We start from the raw sequence: 6000 nt of genomic DNA, 5'->3' as shown, positions 1-6000 counted from the left end.
GTGGCACTGCCTCTCCACAAGTGCGTGAGATGCAAAAACACCTTATTAAATGTGAAAGAATTTTATGCTTCAGGAGTCTTCAAAACCGGCGTCATTTTTCATCCATGGCAAAAAAAAAAAAAAAATAGCCGGCGTCGCAGCCAATGGTGTGATAATTTGGCGCGGGTGTGCTTGCGCCTCAGCCAATGGGATTTTTGGTACAACAATACTTTCTCAATAATCGCTGCGGGTGGGCTTCTCCACAACACCCGAGGCTCAGCTTGCGGTTAAATTAAAAATATAGAATCTGCCCTGTTGGACCTGCGCAGATTCTATTTTTTTACTTTAATCGCATGCTTAGCATCGTCATTCGCCAAGTCTGTCTATTTGGTCACGCTGATCGGTCGTTCTGGGGAGTTGTGGTGAAGCCCGCCTTCGGCGATTCCCTAGAGCGTAGGCGCGCCCACAACGCCGACAATGCTCTCGCCGGATTTTCTCAGAACGAGCCATCTATGTCCCCTTAAAGCCAGGAGAAAGTTTAACTAAGACAAGCTTGCCACGACCCACATATTCCCAAACGAAAACTGCTTCAACTGCCGAATGGTTACTTTACCGAGCAAAAAAAAAAAGTAAAAATCGCCACACAAAGACCGCAGAGATCCAGGAATAAATACTCTAGGAAGCAGTGCTCAAGGAGAAGCAAAAAAAAAATATCGGAGCCACCGAGACAAAAGACAACTTTTCACGACGTGGTACACGGCTAGTCGGCTCATTACGAAAGACAAAACGTCGGCCTCATTTGCATCCTGGGCGCCTAAAGCGGCGTATACCGTACATCCACTCAGGCGTGACGACGAATGATTCGCCCAAAGTTAAAAACAGTACGGCCCCTGTTCTCATTCAAATCGCTGTCCCGCGCCTGCCGAGCAAAGACGATGCGCGCCTCTCAAGCGCGCAGTTGCGCGCGAAGCGTCTGTTTCGTTCTCTTTTTTTTTTTTTGCGCTTCTGCGCTACAACGGCTCTAATCGCCAACTAACTTGTGGACTAAAATGAGACAGGAACGAGGAAGCGAGGCAGACAGCCTTGCAGCTCATCAGTCTCGCTCGCGCGACAAACGCATACACACAAGACATCCGCGTCTTCAGAAGGTTCGCTCTTGGTGGAGCTAGTGAACAAAGAAAAGTTCTTTTCGCAGATGCAACAGAACAAAGGCGTTCGCTCGATCGGCCACGCGACGCCACGGAGCTTGTTTCGCCAAACCCGGTGCATTCTGAGTTCGACTTGGTCGCCGCCTCAGCGGGAACTGAAGACGAGCGGTGGCGAACCAGCGGGGTAGCACGGACTCGAACTACACCGAGCGCCACCGGCGCTAACGAACAAAGCAATGCGAGAATTCCGGTATGCACCCTCATTGTCTCCCGATGAGTGTAAACACACGCAGTGCAGCCATTACTGACAAAATCTTTGCGCATCGCGGCCCACGAGTCAGTCGACGAGAGCCGTCGAAAGTCAGTTTCTTTCTCGCAGCAGGAGTGCTACTGTCGAGGCGGCTCGTGAGGTGCGGCGTCATCGCCGAAGAAACGAATGAGAAGCAAAAATGAATAACAGACGGTAAACGCTCGTTCGCAGTCGCCCCCAGGAGGGGGTCCCGAAATCAGCCGTGTCTGCCGACGTGAGGGCCTGAGAGCGAACACTTTGGCCATTAGCAGTCGATCAGTGATTGGCGGCACGTGGGCCTCCCAAGCCTCTTCACCAATCAGGGCACTTGCACGAACCAATGCTACCGGTAAGCCTAATTTGCATCACCTGGAAACACACGCATGTCGCTCATGTAGCGCACCCATGTATCGCCACGATACGCGGAAGGACTTGACGGGGCTGCCATCTCGCGAGTGTCAAAGGTCTCCCCGGCCGTTTTGAGCGGCGTTTACGTCCGGCCTGGCTTGTGTCAACCGTTTTCCAGGCGTTTAGAAATGGGAGCGATCGTTTTGAGTTGTACGTCGTCGTCTCTGAGCAGTTACAACGTCCCCTTTGCCGCTCACGTCAAAGCTAAACTTTCGGGCGTATAGACTTACGGGACTCGTCTTCCGGAGTCCCTTTTAAGAGCAGTGCGTTGTATGTGATTGCGAGGCGGAAGGAGATCACTTCCGCAGTTAGACAGCAAGCGCGGAAAGATGACACCGGAGGGCCGAGACAATCTGTTGACCAAGTTGCTCGCTTGTATCGTGATTACGGTGCAGATCCCAATCTACGCAGTTCAGGCAGCATTTAAACGAACTGAAAAACATATGAACTGTCCTGCGTCTGTAATACTTGCCTTCCAGCGTCTTTTCTTAAGTGGCTTTAAATTTTGCGGATTGATTTCTACTACACGTACCAATGTTTCCACAGTTGAGTAATATCATATCGATGTCCGAATTCCGAAGACTGTAAGATGATGCATTCACTGGGAACATTATAAATGGTTCGTGCGCAAACTATACTGCTATAAATACTTCGCCCGCCCCCTTTAGGTCTGCCCTATCAAGCGCACAAGTTCGTGATAAATTGATGAAAAATAAAATGCAGCAAATCGTGGCATATTTAGTAAGCGGAGCAATTCATGAAGCATTATTTGAGATATCAGTTCGAGAAAGTTTTGTTCTCACATTTCACGATGGTGAGACCTGAAAATACACGCGGAAAACAACAAAAACCTGCTATAAACGTCATAGCAAATACAACAGGAACAAAATCTCGTGCAGCAAACAGCAAGTCGAGCGACCGAATCGAAGAGCAGCCAAAATTACATAAATAACAATAGAATACACACACTAAAGCAGCTACGACCCCCCTTCGAATGCCTCTTTAGCGTGCGAATCCTGGGAGTGCCGTCTCGGTTAATTCAAAACATCAGCTCTCAGTAGTGTCCCTGATCGTCATCAAACAGCTCGGGCTGTAGTATTCATCAGGGCCGTCGCAACGACGCAGCCCCCGCTATAAAAATAACTACGCGTCCGCGAAGTTCCCACACACGCAGCGTAAGCCCATTGGAGGCGAGACGAGCGCGCGCTGGATACGTCGCAGTCGTGCCGGAGCCAGATACCTGACAGGTGCTCATAAGCGTCTCTGCCCGCGAGCCCTAATTGGCTCCGGCCTCGGAGCGGCTGACCGCAGAGGTAATACACGAACGCCGCGGCCGTGAAAGGCGACGAACGGATGATTCGGTAAAGGAAAGAAAGAACCGCACGGACACCGAAGGGCTTTGACACGAACGGGGATGTGTGGATCGCGAGGAGAGGGGGAAGTGCGGACGCGTCGAAGTCGCCCCGAGCGTTGCTTCATTAATTGCATGCGCACCGCCTCGGGCGGAGAGGAACGTAAAAGAAGTTCGCCTGTCATCGGAGGTGAGAAAAGTCCAGGAAAAACGTGTCAGAGTTGTCGCATTTCGGTAGAGGTGGATTAATTAAACAGGGAGGCCCCGCGGGCGCGGAAGCGAACAGGTAGAAGTGAAAGCGCCGTGTCGCATTGTTCTCGCAATCCCTTTGATGGTCGTACGTGACCGGCACCGCGCTCGCGGGTGAGCCAACCATCGTGTTTCTGGTCTGCTTGCTCTTTTGAAGTCGGGTTGATATTTTACGGTACGGTCTTGACGGAGGGCGAAAGAAGGCGGCGGGTGCTGCGACAGCATTAGGAAGGACATCTTGAAGGCGGGACGAGGTGTTAACGCACACTGAAATTAGTTTCTTCGTGAAGAAAAAAGGACGATGGGCGGCCCACCCATGCTGTAAAATAAAATTGCAGCATAGTCAGTAGAAGGCTATCCGCAGGATGGAGACAGTGAAGAACTGGTAAGAGAGAATTGGCTTTTTTTTTTTCAGCGAAAGGGAAGCACCAAAACTGTTTTCTTTGTGCTGATATAAAAAAAATTTACACCATCTTCCCGTAGGGGAACTCTGAGTAGTATGCGAAGCAGCCATGGGGTCGACTGAAGTTCCCATTAGTTTTCAGTTCGTCGTTTCCGTTGACGTTCAGCTTCGCGTGCCTTCGTCGTATCAGTAGCTTCTTGACGTAGTTTGAATGAGTGAAGGACATAAGGCGCGTTCGTAGCACGTGCTCCCGTCTCGGTTTGTAGCGCAGTGGGAAGAGCGCCATGTACCTCCCATTGCGGCTAGAGAGTCGTGGGATCGAAACCGGACGCCGCCTAACTATTTCTTTTTATAGTGGTCTGCGCTGACGTCAGGCCAAACGCTGACGGGGCTGAAAAGACGCGCATGCGCAGTAGAGTGCGGACGGCGGACAACGACAACGAGGGAGGGAGGGACACAGCCCCAAGCATGAGATGCTTCGCATCTAAAACATAGAGTGCGCCGAACTTGAAAGCATGACTTACCTGAATATGGTTGCAGTGGTATAGATCGAACCTACCCTCCTTCGAGGACACTTACGGGAGCAATAAACATTGTTTAATTACCTTACACAACCTTTGCAATTTTTAGGGGACTTTGGGTGTGTTTTTAACGAATTTGCCTGAATTTTTACTTATATGAAGAGTGCAATTATTGGGGCTGCTTGCCGTTTACAATCCTCTCCAGCGAATTGCTTACACCTATGACATCGCACTCGCAAGATCGGAGGGAATGATTTGACGGATTGCCAGCATGTTTAACGAGTATAAATCTGTGCGAGAACAACCATAAGCTGATATTTACCGTTACACAGGAATAAAACGAAGTTTCTAGGGCTAAGATTATATCAAACCACACCGAAAAAGAGTGCAACGTCTATGCGGTAGTTTACTAGGTGGCCAGTTAAGGAATATCTGCTCAATATATATATAGAAAAGTGCAGACAAATATGCGCAAACTACACGTTGCAGCTTTAGAGGCCGATAGATCCACTTCAGTGTCCTTTCAGAATAAGTGTTACTGCGTAGGAATTGCAAATTATTGAACGTGGCTCACCATGCAAGTACGGAACGAAGTAGATTCCAACAAACAAATGGCAGTCATCGAACAATGTGGGAATATTTCGCGGACTTCGGCTGGACGAAATTATGGTAAAGGTAAACATTTTGCTAAAACTCCTGTTCAGGCGTGGTTGATAAATTTCGTGGCATAAAGTGGATTTCTTCGGGACCCAGCTTTGTCTTGCCTGCCCATAAAAGCTCAAATTTTCATAATCTGTTCGCAAGTTGAGAAGCGTATCTGTCGCAGTGCGTCACTATTAATTATTTGTAGTCATACGGGTACAATGTGAGGACGTTCCCCGCGCCGTTCATTGGTTCCCGCGAAGTTACGCTGGCAGTTTATCGACGGAGGAGAAAAAAAAAACGGTTTTATAGTGGTTTGCACAGTTACGACACTCTAAGCTTCATCTTTGCCTGCAGGAAGACTCACTCTTCGACAATCAATTGGGTCCGAAAATTTGTATACACTTATATATGAATTTAGATTTTATCAAAAATCTTCAGCTTGCAGATTGAGATAAAACATGGAAGAAAGGGATAAGCAAATTCCTGTGGGTTGAAGATCGCGATGCGTTCAAGTGGAATACACTTCAGTCGTTCTTAAGCGGAATACATGTCAGTCGTTGTGAATCATACATAGCGACATCGCTGAGAGGATTAAGGTGCGACAAAATGAACGCGTTTTTGAGAATAGAGGGTTAGACGTCATCCCAAGAGCGAACATTTACATAAAACTTACGAAGCGTGTGATACAGCATTGCGTAGAACAGCCACGCTTCCGTGAAACTGAGCGTAGGCATAATAGCGGTGTGCTAATCGTTTCCGTATAAAGGCAAAGTGCCCATGAAAAGAGGCTTAAGAAGAAAGTCTTGAGACGGATTCTCCGTCACCTACCTCCTTCGCTTCGTTTTCTTTGGGTTCTCTGCGGATGAATCAGCACTGGGACCTATGTTGGACACCATATTGTTTGCCTCCAAAAGAAATCGAAATGAATCGACGCATATTTTGCATTTTGCCTTCGTCGGGGAGGTGAAAAAAATCAGGGGTAAGTTATCTTGTCGCGTGAAACCAGG

The sequence above is a fragment of the Haemaphysalis longicornis genome, unplaced genomic scaffold, assembly GCF_048455015.1.
Source record: "Haemaphysalis longicornis isolate Haplotype H1 unplaced genomic scaffold, Haemaphysalis longicornis Haplotype H1 scaffold_9, whole genome shotgun sequence".
Taxonomy (NCBI): domain Eukaryota; kingdom Metazoa; phylum Arthropoda; class Arachnida; order Ixodida; family Ixodidae; genus Haemaphysalis; species Haemaphysalis longicornis.
This window is presented reverse-complemented; position numbering follows the sequence as displayed.